Source organism: Myotis yumanensis, unplaced genomic scaffold (assembly GCF_028538775.1).
Source record: "Myotis yumanensis isolate MYYU_CA2020_CCGP unplaced genomic scaffold, mMyoYum1.0.hap1 SCAF_2, whole genome shotgun sequence".
NCBI lineage: Eukaryota > Metazoa > Chordata > Mammalia > Chiroptera > Vespertilionidae > Myotis > Myotis yumanensis.
In genome coordinates, this window is record NW_027223753.1 from 60199957 (window position 1) to 60222909 (window position 22953).

Sequence of the window (22953 nt, forward strand, 5' to 3'; positions counted from 1 at the left end):
GTTTGAAACAAGGTGGTATAACTGACAGAAATGCAAAAATTATAAATTTTGTTGGGGTAGGAATGATCTCTCTGGTTCTCTGTTGTAATCTAGAAACTAGCAGCATCCTTACTACATAGTGGACAGGCGATAAGTCATTAGGGTGTTGAATAGACAATCTATTAGTTTTTAGAAGAAAATCAAATGTTCTATCCTAAAGCTGTGAGTCCCAACTCAGACCCATGGCATTTACTGCTAAGAACCCATGTCTTCATGAACCACAGTTACTGAAAGGTCTTTGTTGTATATTTTAATACGTTAGAGCAGGAAAAGGTAGCAAACAAAGTTTGAGACCACTGCCTTAATGCCTGGTACAAATGCCTAGTGGCATTCTTCATTTAAAGTTAGGACTAAACTCAGCTCTAAGATGAATAAACTGGGTCTCATGTTAGCTGGATTTCTGAAACCAATTCCAGTATGAATTTATCAGGAATATCAATGGAATCCTCACTAGCATGAGCCCCTATATATTTATTTTTAATTTCTTATGTTTTTATAAGCTTCTGACATCACAAAACCTGGACCCAGCTCTGAACCACTAGCCATACATTAGATCCAGCTGCTGCACAAAAGTATTTGAATTTCACCGTTGCTATTTTATCATACCAGATAACTGCTATGATGTCAAAGTCCTAGATTCAGGTTGAGTGAGAACTGAGTTTGAGCTCCACTTTTTCCACATATAAGCTGCATGGCTTATAATCTCCTCATCTGCGAAATGGAAATACTAGTGACTACCCTTCCGGGTTCTTTTAAAACTTAAATGTGCATAGGAGTTCAATAAATTGTAGCTCTATTATTGTTGTTAATTAGTCCAGTGATTCTTATTCACACTTTTCCCATTTTACATTTAAAATTTTATGCATAATTGACATTTTGTTATAAATCCTCAGAAGCACATTAAATAATATTACCATAACTTTTCTTTACTTTTCAAGCTATTCGGCTAGGAAAATTCCTGGGCATGTTCATTTGTAAGAGTTATGTACCAAATTCAGAACATACATTTTCTTTTTCTTAAGTTTCTACAATTTCAGTATCCATTGAGTATAAGTATAAACTTAAGCACTAGACTTTTATGAATAATAATTTGGCTTGCCGAGATTACCATCTCACCAAGCTTTCCCAAGGGATTTTTCAGGATGAAAAGTGTTGTGCCCAGATTACAAGATTCCCAAGAAACCACATCAGGGAGCCAATTCGATGTAAAAGCATAAGAATCTGTATTTCAAGTTAACTTGAGCTCTCCATCCACCAGACTCACCGACACATCGGCTAGCCAAGTGGCCAAGAGAGAGCGAACCCCTCCCCGAGACCGGTTATATAGGGGGGGGTTGGAGTAAGGGAGGAGAAAGGACTGTGCTTTGCCGATTGGCCAGGCACAAGTCGATGTCCCGTTCCTGGGTGTGGCTAGCAGAGTCTTAGACTTCCGTGAAGAAGCTCCTTGCCCAACACGTGGCCAAGGTAAGATGGAGGCCGTAGCCCTTACCCTGGGGCAAGGTGGAGGGCGTAGCCCTCGCCCTTTCAAAAAGAAACTAAATGCAGAAAATAATTTAATGGTCATTCTTACCATCTACAAACCCACATAAATTATGAAAATCAGTGAACAAAAGACCATAATTTGTGTCATAATGATAACAACCAAAGAGTGATGCACTTGGGGTGGGGTACTTTTGCCCTTTAATATATATCCCTGAAATTTTTTCCCAACTTACTTGGTAGAATAGGAAGAAATAGATTAGGCCAAAATTTCCCAATCTTTTAAGGTTTCAGGGGTCTCTACTATTATTATTATTGAGAAGAGAGAGAGAGAGAGAGAGAGAGAGAGTTGTTCCATTTATTTGTGTATTCATTGGTTACTTCTTGTATGTGCCCTGACGAAGAATTGAACCCTCAACCTTGGGGTTTCAGGGCAACACTCTAACCAACTGAGCTACCCAGTCATGGCTCAGGGGTCTTTTTCTTAGTCATTGTATGTACTTAAAGTGTCCCTTAATTAAAAAAACAAAACAAAAAACAACACTACTACAAAGTGCTACTTTGCATTCAATAATGCTTTCATAAGATGAATTTTATCTGAAAAATCTTAATAGCAGCTACATAAATTGGAAGCATGATAATACAAATGTGTGTAAACCCTATAATACATGCTATTACAGAGATTGGTGTGTGTTCCTCTGGAAATCACTCCATGACTAATCCCTCCTCCCACCCCAACTTCACCCTAGGAGCCTAAGGACCACCAACTGGGAAGCATTGTTTCAGGCACTTCAGAGCTAGGCAGAATCTGTCTTTGCTCATTCTGTGAGGCGACTCCTAGCCTGAGAGAAAATCACCACATGAATTCAGAAAAGAAGGGTAACACATGGGGCCACTTTCAAGCAAAGACTCATCATGGAAATCTGAAAAAAAAATCTCCTTTTACAGACCATGGTAAACCCAAAGTTCTGGTCCTGTATCCATTAAGATGTGGGTATTACCTAACCACGGTGGGCTTCATGTATCTTATCTGCTAATTATAGTTATATTAGAAGGTAATATCTTTTATCTGTAGCCTGCTTTACCAGAATCAAAGCCCTTTTTCACATATAATATCTCATTTGATCTGTACAATAACTTTGAGCTAAAACAAGACAAATAATAATATTCCTTTTTTTAGATAAGGGAATTGAGACTTAAGGATTAAATAGGTTGTTCAAATTAGATTTAATTAGGGTTGGAGGCAGATGCCTAGCAAGGTCTTCTGATTTTAAACTCCTAACTTTCTGACTACACCCCCACTGACCCCAATTCTATAAATATAAAATTCTAAGAATCTTGTTCCATCTTAGAGACACTTTACATGGTTTAATGCCTGAGAAGTTGGTGTCTGGTAAGAGCCGAAAAATGCCGCTGTTCTTTAAAGTTTTTTCAAAGGTTACAGAATCCAATGCAAGTTATTTTTAAAGATGTGTATTAGTTCAAGTACTGGATGAAAATTGTGATTTTTTTATTTCAATGACAAGAGTATACATTTAAGAAGCTTTCCTCTCTCCCCCTCCCACCTTTTTTAAACTCACAAGTAGGGCTTGCTGGTTCTAAGCTTTTGGGCATCTGTGGATGAACCTTAGTGATTTGAAATAGCTGCTGCTCAGTACTTTGGTCCAAGTCTGGTCTAAGTGCATACAATGTAGAAAGAGTTCTTTTCTGAGGACTGAGACTCCAGGCTTCAAGAATTGTTAAAGGATTTTGTTTTCTCAGAGCTGTCAAGTTTCTTTGAAAGAAGTGAAAAGAAGCAACAAAGAAAGATGTAAGAGTGATTTAAAAATATTTTAAATATCTCTTTGGCGTTCCAATCTTTTTCAAATTAAACGTCTGTTGTTAACCATTCTCTACTTAAATGCCTCTATCTTTGGAATGTTGCTCTGTAATGATATGACCCTTCTTTATTGTGTGTGGGAAAGTGTGTGTGTGAGAGTGTGTGTTCTTTTCTTTCCCTCAGCCTTTTCTCTGAATGCTCAGGGTTTATCACAGACCAAGAAGTTCTTATCTTTTCAAAGAATTGAATTTGTAGTAAAAATGATTTGATCTAGAAATAAAGATGGAGGGGATGTGGACATAAAAGTAACACTGGAAAAATAATAAGGAAGAAGAAATAGACAGCAGACCACAATTGTACAGCAGACCATGTTAAGTGACTTACTTGGGGTTATGTATTTTTAAAAGCAACCTATAAATGCACAGCAGGATTCTGGCAGATGAAACTGTGCTGTGTTTAATTTAAGGATCTCAATGATAACATACAGTTATTTAGTACAAATAGTATAACTGATGGTGCAAGGAACACTGAATTAGATTCAGTTCCTACAAAGAAGGTTTGAAATCTAAATACAAATTAGAGAGGCAGGGTGTGAAACACCCAGAAAAAGCCTAACATTCTATACATGTGCAAATGTCATCCTGGGCATTCTAAGTGTACTTTCAGACATAATTTGTAAAATTTCTCAAGTGCACATGCAAACATTGTAAATAGAGTCATTTTACACAGATTTGATGTGTGCATAGATGTAAGCACATGGATCTCAGATATGCAATTTCAGGGTGATTTGTTTAGCTGTTAAATATAGACATCCACCTGAAAATTGCAGTTTTTACTGCTCATCTCCCTTACATTTTAATCCCTTCCAAGTTCCTTTTTATTTTTATTTTTATTTATTTTTTTAAAAAATATATTTTATTGATTTTTTACAGAGAGGAAGGGAGAGAGATAGAGAGTTAGAAACATCGATGAGAGAGAAACATCGACCAGCTGCCTCCTGCACATCTCCCACTGGGGATGTGTCCGCAACCCAGGTACATGCCCTTGACCGGAATCGAACCCGGGACCCTTGAGTCCGCAGGCAGACGCTCTATCCACTGAGCCAAACCGGTCTTGGCCAAAGTTCCTTTTTAAATTACAAGTCTGAATAAGCATGCAAACATTTATTATTTCTGAATAATATGTGTCAAGATATATTTGAGCCCAGGCTGGTGTGGCTCAGCTGGTTGAGCATCCTCCTGTACACCAAAAGGTCACCTGGTTCGATTCTGGTCAGGGCACAAACCCGGGTTGTAGGTTTAATACCCATCTACCCATCAGTATTTCTCTCTCACATTGATGTTTCTCTCTCTCTCTCTCTCTCTCTCTCTCTATCAATCAATAAAACCATATCCTCCAGTGAAGATTATATATATATATATATATCCTATATAATAAAAGCATAGTATGCAAATTGTCCCCTGACAGGGAGTTTGACCAGGGGACAGGGCCAGCCAGGGGAAGGGAGGGAGGCCTCAGCTAGCAGCTAGCAGCTGCTAGGGACCCTACCAGTGCACAAATTTCATGCACTGAGCCTCTAGTATACATATATATTTGAGTGAAATATCCTCTAAATAATTCTTTACTTTTATATTTTGTCACTGTACTTGCTGTTTGCTCATTGTATGAAAATGTTTTACTTTTGTAGAAAATTGGCAACATGAAAAATTGAAGAGGCATTGAGAAAAACAAACCAAACTCTTCATGTGAACAATTGTCTCATAGTGATGTCTTGGAACAAGAAAGATTTCTGCTATTTATTTACCAGAGAGGCGTAGAGATAATCTCATGTGCATTGATTTCCCCTAAGGAGGGTGGGAGTGTGGTCAGCTAACACAAAGCACTGGAGTGGGGGAATCGGTAGCCATGACTTCTGTTCTCTTTGTCTTCAGAATTTGCTCTGACTTAGAGACTCACTTGATTAATATGATTTCTGTGTTTTCATTTCTTTCTTTGTTTCCTTTGGTTCTTGTTTTGTTTTTTCTAATGAACACAGTCAAACTTATAGAAAGAATTCTTTGAGTTCTTTTGTTGGAATCTTTTCATTGGTCTGGGCTATAAACACAACATATTGATAAAATGAGAGCCAATACAATTGTACACTGTTTAGGAATATAATCATTCAACATTCCTGCAGCCAAACTTTTTATGTAGTAAGAGTCTAGTAGTGTATACAAGGCACTGAGGTAGGCACTGAATAAATTACACTTGGTCCTTTAATCACAACATTATTGTGATATGGTTATTACGTGAAAATATACACTTCCCAGTAGGCCAATACTGTATGAATTAAGGATAGATTTTTTTTAAGATTGCTGTACACTTTAAATATAAAGAACTTTCATTTTGAAAAATACTTATTAAATACAAAAACAGTGTCAAATCCCTTAATCTGTATTTATTCTGTTTTCAAATTACAGTTTTTACATTTGTAGAATATGTCCATTGCATACATTAGGAAACCTGGCATGGTATTGCATACATTTGGAAACTTGATATATTTATTTGTATATTTACCTATTTATGTAAATAGACAAGAAAAAGCATCATGCTTATGCCAGAGACATATATGTTCGTGCTTTTTAAATTATGAATTGGAACTCACAGAAATACTCTTTCTAATTAAAATTATTTTCTTCTTAATAAGAGTGAACCTGCTATTTTTGTGTGTGTGTGTTCTCAATTTTTTTAGGCTAGTTCTGTTTTCTTGGTTACAGTGAAAGATAAAATAAACTGCCTTTAAAATTGTTGGCTTTATATTCATGCTGCTTTTTTACTTATCATTGAAAATATTTTTAGGATTGGGTATTTAACAAGAAATTCTATGACTTGTGCTGGACTTTATTTATATTTTGCTGTTCACATGTATATTAGATAGGAGTCTAGTTAATTTTTGTTCTGTGGGACAAAGAAACCTTGAAACACAGCAGCTCAAAAAAGATGAAAGTTGATTCTCTCTCACCGTTTCAATGAGCAGGACTATTAGTGTATGGCAGCTCTCTGGTGTTAGGGACACAGGCTCCCTCTGTCTAATTGTCCTGCAGTCCTCAAATGGGGTTTTTGTCTCCTGACTCAATAAGGCTGCTCCAGCTCCAGCCATTGTGTTTGCCTTCATCCAAAGAGAACAATGTAGTGGAATGTATGCTTCTTTCTTTTGAGATCATAAGCTGAAATTTTCACACATATCTTCTGAAATGATTCATACTAGACATTCAAGTACAACCACATTAAAAGACATTAAAAAATAGTTACCTGCTTGCACCTATGTACAGAATCTCTGTGAATTTAATTGCCATGTTATGTTGAAGCAGCATTACTGTGGGTGATTTTCTAAATGGTATACAACTCTTAGTAAAGTTTGGAATAAGACACATACTAGTAAAAGCTCCCTTCAATTTACATTGCCTTTGCATGAATGGATAATCAGTGTGTTTAAACAATGTAAAATAACATTTTTTAAAACTTTGTGTTGGATGTAAAATAGAATTAGATTCTAGGCTTGGATAATTATACACAGATCTTTAACTTATAGAGGATTTAATGTCTAACAGAGGATTTGCAAATCATAAGAGATGTAGAAAATTTTCGTTCTGTGGGACTTCCCTCTTCCTTACAGAGCATTTATTATCTCTGTTCCTAACCACAAAATTTCCTACTCTGATTATTATAACAACCAAAAACAGCCCCACAAATTTCCAAAATGTTGCCCAGGAGCAGGACAACTTATATAGACAGCTCTAGAGATACAAGGTATGTTGACACCTAGTCTAACTCCCAACATATCACAGATAAGAATTTTACCAAATATTTTGCAATGCTCTAATGAAGCATCATCTGATTTTTAACTCTTAATAACTATATCATTGTCACCCATCAGCCAATGCCACACATTCAAGGCTTTTGTCAGGCCAGTGCATGTCTTAAAGATACCAAATCATGTACCGGTTATGAGTGTAGAGTGATACATAAAGGAACCCTAATGGTTACTTCCTTTTAATGTAAAAGCTTCCCTAGGAATTCCAGGACTGATGTGGCAGATTGATAATGTGGGGACCCTGGTTGCTTCTCTCCTTTTGCCCTGCCATTCTCAACATGTGTGGTTTTCATTTCATGATTCCAGCATGGCTGCTCTAGCTCTAACCATTACATCTGTATTCCAGCAGTGAAAAGGGCAAAGATAAAAGAAAAAGACGTAATCTTTCTCTTTAAAGGCAAATACTAAAATCTACACAGACTTCTCCTTGCATCACTTTCTCAAGAAGTTAGTATTTTTATTTTTAAGATTCTAAATCTATATGTCATTGATAACTCTAAGCATCTAGTAGATTTCGTTCTACAGACAGGTGACATGGTGAAATAAACCCCAAACCAGAAATTCTAATTCTGGTTGTGCTGCTAATTAGCTTCAAGATCCCAGGCAAGATCTCAACCTATGAACTAGGAGGTCACGGTTCAATTCCCAGTCAGGGCACATGCCCGGGTTGCTGGCTAGATCCCCAGTAGGGGGCATGCAGGAGGCAGCCGATCAATGGTTCTCTATCATCATTGATGTTTCTATCTCTCTCTCTCCCCCTTCCTCTCTGAAATCAATAAAAATATATTTAAAAATAAAAAAGAGCCCAGGCAAGTCATTTCACTTCTAGGATTCTAAAAATTTGCAAAATGAGAGTAGTTTGAATGGGTTATTTCAAATTTCCAAAATCCAGAGTATATAATAATGCCCGGGACATCTTATGACTAGATTCCTGAAAATGTTTTAATCTGTTAATTGCAGATGATTGACTTTTATGTTTAGAAGTCATTCCAGTTTTACTAAGTACATTAGGAACACAGATTTTTCTTGTTATGGCAGCTGCCCAAGTCAATTTTGATTGGTCAGTGTTATGCTGGAGTGGTTACTAAATATACTTTAATGGCATGAGTGCTTTGGCTCATATTACTGTTATTTGTCTCCAATAGGAGCCCATTTTGATTTTTGGTTCATTTGTTTGTTTGCTCATTTTTACCTATTCCCAAGCCTAATCACTTCTCTCCTCAACTTTTATACTAGTTGTAATGACCACTGTGTATTTCCTGAACTACCACATTAATCTCCTCTTTGGTTCCCTGCCCCTACTTCTGGCCCTCTCTATTTCACACTCCACATAGTAGCCACATGATCTTTTATGTTTTTACCCCCTTTACCTATTTCTCAGCTCCCCCATTTCCACCCCGGCCCATGGCAACCACCAATTTGTTCTCTGTATCTATAAACTTAGTTTTTGGTTTGTTTGTGGGTTTCTTTTTTTTGGGGGGGGGGGGGGGGTTAGATTTCATATATAAGAGAGATCTTATCATATTTGCATATTTGTCTTTCTCTAGCTAACTTATTTTACTTAGCATAATGCCCTTAAGGTCCATCCTCATTATCATAAATGGCAAGATTTTATTCTTTTTTTATGGTTGAATAATATTCCCCCCCTCTCTCTTTCTCTCTCTCTCTCTCTCTCTCTCTCTCTCTCACACACACAATTTATTTATTTATTCATCCATCAGGGGATACTTAGGTTGTTTCCATACCTTGGCAATTATAAATAATGCTTCAATGAACATGGGAATGCATATATCTTCTCAATCAGTGTTTTCATTGTCTTTGCATAATTATCCAGAGTGGAATTGCTGGGTCATATGGTAGTTCTATTTTTAAATTTTTGAGGACACTCCATAGTGTTTTCCATAGTGGCTGCACCAATTTTAATTCCTACCAAAGATGCGCAAGTTCCCTTTTCTCTACATCCTTCCCAACAAGATATTACTTGTCTTTTTTATAATAGCTGTTCTAATAAGTGTGAGGTTATACCTCATTGTGGTTTCAATTTTTGTTTCACTAATGATTAATGATGTTGATCATCTTTTTATGTACCTGTGGGCCATCTGTGTATCTTCTTGGGAGTAATGTTTATTCAGATCTTCTGCTCATTTTTTAAACTGGATTATTTAAGGCTCTCTGTTTATTTTTGTTTGTTTGTTTGTTTGTATTTTGCTATTGAATTATATGAGTTCTTTATGTATTTTGGATATTAACCCCTTATCAGCTATATGACTTGCAAATATGTTTTCCCATTTAGTACGTTGTCCTTTCATTTTGTTGATGGTTGCCTTTGCTATGCATAAGCTGTTCAGTTCGATGCAGTCCAACTTGTTTAGTTGTTTTTGTTTTTGGTGTTAGATTAAAAATATATATTGCCAAGACTTTTGTCAAGGAGCTTACCACCTATGTTTGCTTTTAGGTGTTTTATAGTTTCAAGACTTATTTTCAAGCCTTTAATCCATTTTGAGTTAATTTTTGTATATGGTGTAAGAGAGTGGTCCAGTTTTATTCTTTTGAATGTAGCTGTCAAGTTTTCCCAACACTGTTTATTGAAAAGAATGTCCTTTCTCCATTGTATATTCTTGGTTCCTTTGTCATGAATTAATTGACCATATATGCATGGGTTGATTAATGAGAAGAACACAAAACTTAATGGAAAAAATGACTTTATGTCATCATAATTCATTTAAACAAATATGTATTGAACACTGACCACATGCCAGACACTGAATTAGACACTGGAAATATAATGGTGAGCAATATTGGCACAATTTCTTCCTTTATGCATATTAAATAGAAAGAAAATAATTTCATTGTTTAGCAAGAGCATGGAAGGAATGTATAAACATATAAACAAGTGACTAACAGAACAGAGGTGACCAGCTTCAGATAGGGCGATCACAAAAGACCAGAGACTTTTACAAGAGAATGAGATGGCTATGCAAATTTTCGGGATAGACAGAGCATTTCAGGCAAAGGGAACAGCCTGTAGAGAGATCCAAAGACTTGGGAAGGGGGTTAGAGGTAGGAAAAGAAACACCAGTGAGGCTAGATAATAGTGTAGAATGAGGGAGAGGGAAAGTGACCTAAGAAGAGATTAGAAAAATAAACAGGGGCCAGACCATATAGATACTCATAGGCCCTGGTAAAAAATTTGGATATATTCTAGTTTATTTCCAGGGAAAGATTAAGACATTGCAGCAATTCAAACAGAATTATATAAATCAATTTTCAGTTTAACATCAATTTTGTTTTTGGTGGAAGGAGATAAAAGAGAAATCAGTAATCTAGGAAGAAATGGTAGCAGTTAAGACACAAGGGTGGTAGTAAAGAGAGAAAAAATACTTTGCAAAGCACAATTTAAAATTTGACATTTTAAATTATATCTAATACTATATGCAATCAACCAAAGAACAATCATATGTTTTGGTCCTACTACATGTCCAGCATGAGAATGTAAAGATGCATGTTGCATTGTCTCTGACCTTTAGGAACTTGTAATTTATTAGGGAAAACAACTAACATATAAGAAGCCATATCAATAATCTCATAGAACCACCCAACACCTTATAGATGATCATTTCTTGGGTAAACAGGGAAAATATATAGAAATCTAAAGATAATATTTTTGTATCATTGTTGTTCCCTATTATATTTACAAGCTGGTTTCCCTGGGCCAGCAATCAGGATCTGAGCAATATGCAAATAAGTATTTTTTCACATAGTCTATTTCTCCTTATTTAGGCCAGGTCTTGGACATGGGGCAGGTACCAGATTGCACCAAGTGCTGGAAAGATCAAAAGAATACTCAATTAAGACTTCGCCTGCATATTCCCAGCTCTCACTCACACCAGCCTACAGAGATCCTGAACTCTGGTCTCTTCACAGATCTACTTTTGCAAATACTTCTGCCTAAATTAGAGACAAGCTCACAGATGGCCAACATAGGCTGTTTGCTTCCTAGCAATTATAAGGCACTGATTTAATTTCAAAGAAGAAAAGAAGATCAAATGTAGCAAAAATGATCTATTTAAAATAATAAGTGAACTGTATTAGAGATATCTTTTCAAAGCAATATCTTGGAATACACGAAGAGTCACTTGCCTCACACTTAAAGTTCCTAGATGAAAGGGACTACACTTTTGCTGCTTAAATTACTCTTTGAGGTAATTTTTTAAAAAAAATTATCGACATTTGGAGAACTTCTTATGACAGCCTCATGTCAATGGCATAGAGTTTTCACTCCGTACCATTGGTTTAGAAACCACCCGCCTTTCCTATTTGTACCAGTAACCACAGTTCTTGTGGATGGTCCTCTGAGTATGTAAAGAACAACTGGAACCAGGAAAATAAAAAAGAAGCTGGAGACTTGATGCCTGGGCTCATTCCCATTCCCAGATTGTCTTTTGCAGGAGTACGGAGTGGTGAATTTGATATCCTGGACACATTTTAAGCTGAGTAATAACACTTTGCCTACTTAAATGCACCCTGTAGTTTCAATTAGCCAGACATGCTTCTGAACATTCTTTTGCTGTTAGGCGAGGCATGGTTACGGCCAGTACGCATTGCTTCAGCAGTGAATAAAAGTATGTTCTCATCTCGAACCAACTTTTCAAATCTGTGTAAGGGTAAGGGTGTCATTTAAACATGTAGTCCCTAATTTGCAAGACATTTGCAGAATAGGATGGTCCATAATATGTGTATAACATTTAATATATTGAAGAGGCATAAAATCCAAGAATATAGTGGCCTATTTTTTGATTATCAATTCAATAAATAGCATCATGACATTATTGCAACTGAATGCCAAGTTAATAACCACACATTAATGCCTCAATGCTTATAGGGAATATAAAGGACATTCATAATTGAGCAATGGATTATTCATATTTTACAATAGATATTTCTCAGCAAATAATACTGGTTATAGATATTATATTCCCCTAACTCAACATTTCTTCCACTGTTCTATGAAAAACTGGTGTCCTTGGAGATCTTAACAGGTGTCCACCAATAACAGTTTATCTTATCTAACAAGTTTGGGGTATACTGGGTTGAAAAAAGTTTTAAAAAAATATTTTATTTTGTTTTTGCAATACCTTCATATTCTAATTAATGGCCCAGTGCACAAAAAAATTTGTGCACTCAGGGGGGTCCCTCAACCCGGCCTGTGCCCTCTCACAGTCTGGGACCCCTCGGGGGATGACCACCTGCTGGTTTAGGCCTGCTCCCTGGGGGATTGGGCCTAAGCTGCCAGTCAGACATCCCTCTGGCAGCCCGGAAGCCCTCGAGGGATGTCCACTTGCCAGCGAGGAGCAGGTCTAAGCTGCAGTCGGACATCCTTAGCACTGCTGAGGAGGTGGGAGAAGCTCCCACCACCACCGCTGTACTTGTAGCCGTCAGCCTGGCTTGTGCCTGAGCAGAGCTCCCCCTGTGAGAGCGCACTGACCACCAAGGGGCAGCTCCTGCATTGAGCATCTGCCCCCTGGTGGTCGGTGTGTGTCATAGTGATCAGTCACTCCCAGTCATTCTGCTGTTAGGGTCAATTTGCATATTACCCTTTCATTATATAGGAGTGCCTAGCCAGCCTGGGTGAGGGGCTGATGGCTGTTTGCAGGCTGGCCACAGCCCCTTCAGGGTGGGGGTCCCTGCTGGGGTGCCTGGCCAGCCTGGGTTAGGAGCTGAGGGCCGTTTGCAGGCTGGCCACAGACCCTTCAGGGTGGGGGGTCCTGCTGGGGTGCCTGGCCAGTCTGGGTGAGGGGCTGAGGGCCATTTTCAGGCTGGCTAAGCCCCCCAGCGGGGACCCTCACCACATGAGGGTGTGGCCAGCTTGGGTGAGGGGCTGATGGCTATTTTCAGGCTGGCCACAACCCCCAGCCACCCAAGCTCCCAGTGGAGGCTGGTATCTTGGATTTATTTATCTTCTATAATTGAAACTTTGTTGCCATGAGTGGAGGTCACAGCCGGCTCAGGTGGGAAGCTTGGCTTCCTCCATCACCCAGGCAACTAAGCCTCCTGCTTGCTCCAGCTCCGTGGTTGCCGGTCGCCATCTTGGTTGGGTTAATTTGCATATAATCGCTCTGATTGATGATGGGCATGGCTTAGGGTGTAGCAGAGGTATAGGCAATTAGCATCTTTGTCTTTTATTAGTTTAGACTAGAGGCCTGGTGCACAAAAATTTGTGCACTCGGCGGGGGGGGGGGGGGGGGGGTCCCTCAGCTCAGCCTGTGCCCTCTCGCAGTCTGGGACCCCTCAGGAGATAACGACCTCTGGCTTAGGCCTACTCCTGGGTGGCAGAGGGCAGGCCCAATCCCTAGGTGCAGCCCCTGGTCGGGCTCAGAGCAGGCCTGATTGGGGAGTTGGGGCACCGCCCCCTGTCATGCACAGAGCAGGGCAGATCAGGAGGTTGCGATGCCACCCTCAGTCACGCTCAGGGTAGGGCCGATTGGGGGGTTGGGGCACCGCCCCCTATCACACTCAAGGCAGGGTTGATGGGGAGGTTGTAGTGCCACCCCCTGTCACGCACAGAGGAGGGCCAATCAGGAGGTTGTGGCACCACCCCCTGTCACTCACAGAGCAGGGACCATCAGGGGGGTTGGGGCTCCGTACCTTGTCACACACAGAGCAGGGCTAATCAGGGGGTTGGGGCACCGCACCCTGTCACACTCAGGGCAGGGCCGATGGGGAGGTTATGGCTCTACCCCGTCACACACAGAGCAGAGCCCGTGGGGGAGGGGGGTTGGGGCGCCACACCTTGTCACGCACAGAGCAGGACCAATCAGAGGGTTGGGGCGCTGCCCCCTGTCACTCACAGAGCAGGGCCCATCAGGGGGGTTGGGGCTCCGTACCCTGTCATGCACAGAGCAGGGTCGATCAGGGGGTTGGGGAGCTCCCCCCTGCCACGCACAGAACAGGGCCCATCAGGGGGTTGGGGAGCTCCCCCCTGTCACGCACAGAGCAGGGCCGATCAGGGGGTTGAGGGGATCCCCCCTGTCACTCACAGAGTAGGGCCGATAGGGGAGTTGGGGAGTTCCCCCCTATCAGGCACAGAGCAGGGCTGATCAGGCGGTTGGGGCTCCTTCCCCTGTCATAAACAGAGCAGGGTGGATAGGGAGGTTGTGGCCCCGCCTCCTGTCACACACAGAGCAGCAGGGCGATCAGGGGGTTTGGTCGCTGCCCCCTGTCACACTGATCCTGGTGCTGGGAGGCATATTACCCTTTTACTATATAGGATAGAGGCCTGGTGCACGGGTGGGGGCCGGCTGGTTTGCCCTGAAGGGTGTCCTGGATCAGGGTGGGGGTCCCGCTTGGGTACCTGGCCAGCCTGGGTGAGGGGCTGATGGCTGTTTGCAGCTGGTCACACCCCCTTCAGAGTGGGGGTCCCCACTGGGGTGCCTGGCCAGTCTGGGTGAGGGGCTGAGGGCTGTTTTCAGGCTGGTGGGTGACTGAAGCTCCCAACCGCTCCTTTTATTCTTTTTTTTATTTATTCTGGGCCAGCTTTAGCTCTGAGGCTTGGCTCCAGCTCTGAGGCCTCAGCTGCTGAAAGCAGGTATCTGGTTTGTTTGGGTTCTATAATTGAAACACTGTTTCAACTCCAGCTCTGAGGCCCGGCTGGCTGAAAGCAGGTTTCTGGGGTTTTGTTTAGCTTCTATATTTGTAACAATGTTTCAAACTGCAAGCTCAGAGGTGGGCAACGGAAGGTGGGGAATGTTGGCTTCCTCTGTCACTGAAGCAAGCAAGCCTCCTGTTCACTTCAAGCTGCCTGGCTGCCGGCCGCCATCTTGGTTGGCAGTTAATTTGCATATCGCCCTGATTAGCCAATGGGAAGGGTAGCGGAGGTACGGCTAATTACCATGTTTCTCTTTTATTAGATAGGATGCTTATTTTGACCTCCAATAAAAGGAATATAGTATGTAGACATCATTTCCCAAATTCTTGTGACTATAGAACCCTGAAAAATATATTACATAAATGATACATATTTATACTGGTTATCTTCTCTGCTTTAAGGGTCTCCCCTTGAGAGCTACAGGGCTCATTCTGTCGTTTCCTTGAAGTCATTCGCTCAAATGGCACTTCCTCAGTAGGTACTCTCACTAACCTGTTTAAAATGCCAACGTCTACCCTCACCTATTTGGCAATCCTAACTCCCCTTATTTTGCTTTACCTTTTATCCATTGCATTTATTATCTGTACTAGAGGCCCGGTGCACAAAAATTTGTGCACTCGGCGGGGGAAGGGGGGGCCCCTCAGCCCGGCCTGTGCCCTCTTGCAGTCTGGGACCCCTCGGGAGATAACGACCTGCTGGCTTAGGCCTGCTCCTGGGTGGCAGAGGGCAGGCCCAATCCCTAGGTGCAGCCCCTGGTCGGGCTCAGAGCAGGGCCAATTGGGGAGTTGGGGCGCCACCCCCTGTCATGCACAGAGCAGGGCGGATCGGGAGGTTGCGATGCCACCCTCAGTCACGCTCAGGGTAGGGCTGATTAGGGGGTTGGGGCACCGCCCCCTATCACACTCAAGGCAGGGTCGATGGGGAGGTTGCAGCGCCACCCCCTGTGACGCACAGAGGAGGGCCAATCAGGGTGTTGGGGCACTGCCCCTGTCACGCACAGAGCAGGGCCCATTAGGGGGTTGGGGCTCCGTACCCTGTCACGCACAGAGCAGGGCCAATCAGGGGGTTGGGGAGCTCCCCCCTGTCATGCACAGAGCAGGGCCCATCAGGGGGTTGAGGAGCTCCCCCTGTCACTCACAGAGTAGGGCTGATAGGGGAGTTAGAGCACCGCCCCCTGTCACACACAGAGCAGGGCAGATCAGGGGGTTGAGGCGCCGCCACTGTCACACTCAGGGCAGGGCCAATGGGGAGGTTATGGCTCTACCCTGTGACACACAGAGCAAGGCCCATGTAGGGGGTGGGGTTGGGGCGCCACCCTCTATCACCCACAGAGCAGGGCCGATCAGGGGGTTGGGGCGCCGCCACTCTCACACTCAGGGCAGGGCCGATGGGGAGGTTATGGCTCTACCCTGTCACACACAGAGCAGGGCCTGTGGGGGTAAGGGGGTTGGGGCGCCGCACCCTGTCACACACAGAGCCACAGGGCGATCAGGGGGTTTGGGCGCTGCCCGCTGTCACGCTGATCCGGTGCCAGGAGGCCTTGCAGCTCCACTGATCCCAGTGCTGGGAGGCATATTACCCTTTTACTATATAGGATAGAGGCCTGGGGGCCGACTGGTTTGCCCTGAAGGGTGTCCTGGATCAGGGTGGGGGTCCCCACTGGGGTGCCTGGCCAGTCTGGGTGAGGAGCTGAGGGCTGCTTTCAGGGTGGCAATTGACTGAAGCTCCCAACCACTCCTTTTTTTCTTTTTTTCTTTTTTTTTTATTCTGGGCCAGCTTTAGCTCTGGCTCTAGCTCTGAGGCTTCAGCTGCTATAATCGAAACAATGTATAACTCTAGCTCTGAGATCCCGGCTGGCTGAAAGCTGGTTTCTGGAGTTTTGTTTAGCTTCTATATTTGCAACATAGTTTCTTAGAGTTGTAGCTCAGAGGCCGGCAAGTCAGGGGGGGAACGTTGGAGTCTGCAGTCACTGGAGCAAGCAAGCCTCATGTTCGCTTCCAGCTGCCTGGCTGCTGGCCGCCATCTTGGCTGACAGTTAATTTGCATAAGGATATGCTGATTAGCCAATGGGAAGGGTAGCGGTTGTATGCTAATTACCATGTTTCTCTTTTATTAGTGTAGATAATTAAGTACTTTATTATGGGTTTTTTTTTTCTGACTCCTTCCACTAGAAAGTAAACTTCAGGAAGAAAGTAATTTTAATTTTTTTTTTTTAATGCATCCCCAGTTCCTAGGATAGGGCTGCGAATATATTAGGTTCTCAATAGATATTTGTTGAATGAATTGAAAAGAGAAAATGTTTTTCACATGTTTTTAAACTTAGATATGCCATATAAGTATTTTTTATTTTATCAAATTTGTGATGTATATTATGGGAGCTCTGTCTTAGAATCTAGGAAATATATACACCAGGGGTCACTTGCATTTTTCTGAACTCACTGCTGCCAGAGTTAATTTGACATCTGGTTAAAAAGTCACTTAATATCATTAGTGACTTTTCTTTCTCTAATTTCATCACTCCCATTCCTCCCCCTGCCAAAATTGCCAAACCCTGCTAACTCTATTTCAAATAGACTTTCTGTGGGAGGCAATAGTGAGCCACTGCATTGTTTTAAGAAAAAACAGAATTTTTAGTAAGATCACTCTGACAGTGATGTAGCAAATGGTCTGGAGGCCAGCATGATTCGTATTCCTAATTCTGTACTAACTCTTGATTTCCCTTCTTGTGATGCCCTTGCCACCCGTTTCTTGTCTGCTTCCTCTTTGTCCACCTACTCACATCTCAGACCCTGCTCATTCTCTAAGACAGTCTGGATATGTCACAAAGACACAGGTTCAAAGACAGCCTTGACCCATCTCCCCCACAACTTTCTAGGCTTCTTGCACAGACTGAAGAGAATGAAGGCAAAGGGAGGTAGGGGAGGAAGAGACGAGTGAGTTTAACATTTATTTCTTACCACTATCTCTGAACACTCTCATATAAAGAATTAGTCTCATTTTTAAAATGAGGGAACCTCAACTCAAAAAGCACCTACATATTTTTCTGAATTTCACATAGGAGGTGAGGTTCAAGTCAAAAGCCACCCAACAGAATGAAAGAATAAGATGGGCTGACTTGTAACGAACCCATTCTAAATTCTAGTGAGATGGATACTTTCCAAGGATCATCTCATTTAAATTCCAGCTGCCTTATGAGAAGCATCAGTTCCCATCCCCATTTAGGACAGGAGACTAAAGTTAGGAAGATTAAGTAATGCACCTGGGTTCACACAGCTAGGAAATGGACTAGAGCCCATTTTATCTAAGTGGAGTGAGAGGTTTCAACCCCCATATTGTCAACATGCTCCAGTGACCTCTAAGATGTCATCTGGCCTCCTGTGGTATGGATAGCAAGAGCCACAAGAACACGTACTGGCCTGGTCCCCACCTTCATTACAAGATGGTCCGTTGGCCTGGTTATCAGTGAGGCCTCTTCTCTCCCTGCTGTCAATGTGCCTGCAATGGCCACTTATCCTGCCCGTGTTGGGGGCGGGGGGGGGGGGGGGGGGGGGGGATGCGGTGGAACAGCTCTGAACAGATTAGTGCCCTGAAAATAAAAGGTACTTTTTATGATATCTTTTCCTGTTTCGTTTTAACAGTTTATATCTCCTCCACACCACCACCACCAACAACAACTTCCCCTACAATTGTGGGGAAGGGAAAAACGTGAAGGTTAAGATACAAAAATTATAGTTGAATTGCAACGGACTATCGAAGCAGAAAAGTCCCAGCTAAACTTTAAAATTTTACCATTGTTTTCCTGACCAGCACTGTGGGTTGCAGGGAGCTGGGGGGTGGGGGGGGTGGGGGGCTGGCTTCTCCCTTTTCTCATTATTTCATAATCATCTGGAGTTGAGGTTTGTGATAGAGGCATCCAAATTACATAATTGTTCATTTGTACCAAAGGAGTGATTACTCAAAACACTCCATGGTGTAAAGACTGGCTCAAATAAAGGCTTTGAAAAATGTAATTCCCATAGATATGATGATATGACACGATAATAATGATAATTCAGAAACACCATAAATGTATTTACAGAATGCTCAGAGGTGCAAAGAAATGAGGTTTCTTTTCTTTCTTTCTTTCTTTTTTCTTTTTTCTTTTTTTTTTTTAACTGACCAAGCTTTCTCCACAATCCCACACCCAGCAGGTAGTTTAGAAAAGTCATTTTGGTTAAATTGTTGATTCAGTCTAATTTGGTCATTGAATGCAGTTTCTGCTTCGGTGAGTCAGAGATATGCTGGTCAAAGTTCTGCCCTCTCCACCCAGGTGGAGATCCAGGTGGCATGAGTGAGGTGTGCGTAATCTTAGGGGAAGTGGAGTCCTGGGGAGCATGAGTGTCCTCGCAGCTTCCCTGGTCTGGCCCACGCCCAGAGCTGATAACATCTCCGGAGTAACCTCTCCATACCTGGACATTCTGATACCCCATGCTAGCAACTGCCCTTAGTGGTTACCATTCATGGTTTGCTCACTCGACTCTGACAATGATCTGGGGCACCATTTCCCCTTGCTGGCTGGTCCCCATCTCCGTTTTCACTGACACATGAGTGTGACTGCCTATTGGACCTTTGTCTAAAGGTAGATGGCTTCATTCCTCTGAGGCAACCTCCATTGGCAAAGGACCTGCTGGGCAGGTCCTTCAACTCAGCCAGATCCTCCTGGCATATTCCACAGGAAGCTCAGGAATTTCTGGATAGCTCCTCCACCCCCCGAAGCTGAGGGAGAATCTGAGGGGCTTAAACTCAGACCTTTCTGTACAAAAACATGAGAAGCCACTGAATTTAATTTGACGTAACAACCCCCATGTTTAAGCAGAAGCCTGTAAGGCAATCCCTCTTGGAGGGCGGAAGCCACTCTCCCCAGCATCCCCTCACCCTCACCCTCACCCTCACGACCGCATCTCTACACTTCTCTCCCAGTGAACCCTCACCCCCAGGAATTTTGGAAGAGAAGCTGGAGCTCACCTATCTCTCTGCCTTCTTCTACCCAAAATCCAGTGGGAACTGAGAAGCCAAACATTTCCCACCTTCTTCCTAATCGATGCTGCCCTCCTCTCTTTACTAGTAAGACTCTTTAGTAGTGTTTGTCTGGCCAGCTTCTCAGTGTGTTAAAGAAGAAATGAAGGGTTTTAGAAAATCTTTTTCTTTCTTACAACTGAAATGTTATGGCTACTGTATTGTCTCAAAAGAGTCAGCTTATGCGATCCAAAACTGATCAAAGGCTTCTTTGTTTTAACCCTGGGAATGCCCAGTTCTTCCCTGGGGCTCTGTGCTCAGGAGGTAAAAGTTTACCAGGGAACTTTATTTAAGAGAGAAGTGTAAGTACTTTTATTATTTCAAATGATTCCAATGTTATTTCAAGTATGATTGTAAACAATTCTCATTATAACTCCCACTAGAATAACAATATTTGGTTTTTACTAAGTCAGATACTGTGTGCCAACATCATGTCTTACAACAACCCGATTAGGAAAGTCTTATTACACATATTTCCAGAGAAGAAAACCAAGTTTTAGAATGATTCACACAGTTGGTAAGGAGTTCTTGCCCGTGTCTACTGCAGGCTATAATATTGTTTCTCAGGTTGACTATAATTCACATAAAAATACAATTAATGTCACAATACAAATGCTCACATAACTAAAGAAAGAGCTTCATATAATACTAGACATCTACTCATTATCTTATATTCCATGCAATTCTATTATGTTCTTTTTTCTTTTTCTTTTTAATGCTGGTCACAACCAACTAAATTGATTTCGCAACCTACCTAAAGGTTCATAATTGATCATTGAACAACCCTCACCAACACCTGCAGTATCAATGTCATCAAGTTCTAAAAGAAATTTCATCAAACTATTTAGCCATTCGGAAATCGGTCTAAGGTAATTTGTTATGTACAAGTTGCCACTGGGAGAGCTTGAGTATGAGAGACTTGAAGCAAGTAAAACAGGGAGTAAAATGTCAATTCAATGCTGTTAAGTAGCTTTAACGCTACTTAGCAAGAGGAAGCCCAGAAGCTGAACAAACACAGATCTGTGGCTTAAAGACCTGCCATTTTCACAAGAGGCTTCTCTAATCTGTAGCCACCGAGAACTTACATCTAGGTATCTCCACCTTAATTTGAATCTGCAGGTCTTAATTACATCTCAGGATTTTTCTTTTCCCCGAGGACTTAGATTAAAATGCAGCATTGCTTCCTTCAAAATTATATGCCAAATCTTTAGTTTCAAAAGAGAAAGGCTTTTCTGCGCTCCAAATTCTGGGATCACAAAGAATTTGAGTCAATGGACATTCTGCACTTGGAATAAGCAAGAGAAACCCATGATTGATCACCCCAATTAATACTTTTGGGATAAGTGACATTTTAGGAAACCAATGGTTCAGAATATATTCAAGAATTTCAAGATAACATAAACCTAGAAAAAAGGCCAACAGATTTTGGCCTTTTCAGCCCAATGATCAATACCAGGTAGTGTGTTAAAGTACCTTGCTTTAGGCAACTTTCAAGTAGATCAAGAAATGAGCCTTCTCCCAAGTTTATTACACTTTCTAGTTCTCACTAAATTATACCATTGACCTCTGAACATTTGCAGAGCAACAGGATGTGGTTACAAATTGGGTCAGTATTGCCAGTAGACCCTTTTGGCATGCTTGGAAATCCTTATCCATTAGTTACCTACTGAAGCGAAGGAATGACGTTAGTAGCTCTTAGGGTCAGTTTTTTTTTGGTCAGTTATATTTTTTCTGGAGGACAAAATATATGCTTTTAAAAATATGGAAAAAAACTGTTCAACAGTAAAGGGGAGGTTGCTTGAGTAGATGCCAGAAGACCTAAGTTCTAGTCCTACAACCAGTGCAATATCACTTTGCGAACCTTACAAAGTTACTTGGCCATTTTAAACTTCATATTTCTCACTTGTTAATGTCTCCTAAGCTCATCACTTATAAATGACCCCATAGATACTAATGTTATGCAAAATATTTAGGATCAGTCATTACCCTTAAATTACAGGGAAGGTGGAGCTCACCATTTCAGGGTCTTTTCCCTCAACACCTGCATTTGATAGCACACTTCAGAGAATACTATAAAGAAACACCTCGTGCAGTGCTGGTGGGAATGCAGACTGGTGCAGCCACTGTGGAGAACAGTATGGAGTTTCCTCAAAAAACTAAAAATGGAACTCCCATTTGACCCAGTGATCCCACTTCTAGGAATATATCCCAAGAAACTAGAAACACCAATCAGAAAGGATATATGCACCCATATGTTCATAACAGCACAATTCACCATAGTTAAAATTTGGAAACAGCCTAAGTGCCCATCTGCAGATGAGTGGATTAAGAAACTGTGGTACATCTACACAATAGAATACTATGCTGAGGTAAAAAAGAAGGAATTCTTACCATTTGCAACAGCATGGATGGAACTGGACAGTATTATGCTAAGTGAAATATGCCAGTCACAGAAAGATAAATATCACATGATCTCACTCATTTATGGAATATAATGAACAACATAAACTAATGAACAAAAACAGATCCAAAGACAGAGAAGCATTGATCAGACAATCAAACCTCAGAGGGAAAGTAGGGGAGGGGGGAGGTAGGGGGGAGAGATCAACCAAAGGACTTGTATGCATGCATATAAGGCTAACCAATGGACACAGACTTCAGGGGGGTGAGGGCATGAGCGGGGGGTTGGGGGGAGATAATGGGGGGATAAGGACACATATGTAATACCTTAATCAATAAATTTTTTAAAAAGAGATAAAAAGAGAAACACTTCTGGATTCCAGTGACCTTGAGAAGAACCTGGTTCTAGTGGTTACAGGAGAGGGTTTAAAAAAAAAAAAAAATGTGGGAGAAGAAATTCCTATAACCTGCAGGGGGCACTGAGGTACTTTTGGAGAAATAATCAGATTAATGGACATGAAAGATACCTGTAAAGAGGAAGTGGGGAGAAAGGAATAGAAAGATATCTTCATTTATCATTCCTCATATGGTTCTGTTACTCCCTGCCTTCTATCTCAAGTAGACAGCCTAGACAGCAATCAGTGATTAGAAAAGATAAACTAT

General features: G+C 41.7%; 1 protein-coding gene across 1 annotated transcript in view; it reads left to right on the forward strand.

The window, feature by feature from the left end:
* The first annotated feature begins 3250 nt into the window (after window positions 1-3250).
* The window catches only part of ADGRL2 (adhesion G protein-coupled receptor L2), a 429144-nt gene continuing 409441 nt past the window's right edge, over window positions 3251-22953 (forward strand). Inside the window, exon 1 of the mRNA XM_070405458.1 lies at window positions 3251-3328. The gene's annotated coding sequence lies outside the window, so the exon portion shown is untranslated. The remainder of the gene's footprint in view (window positions 3329-22953) is intronic.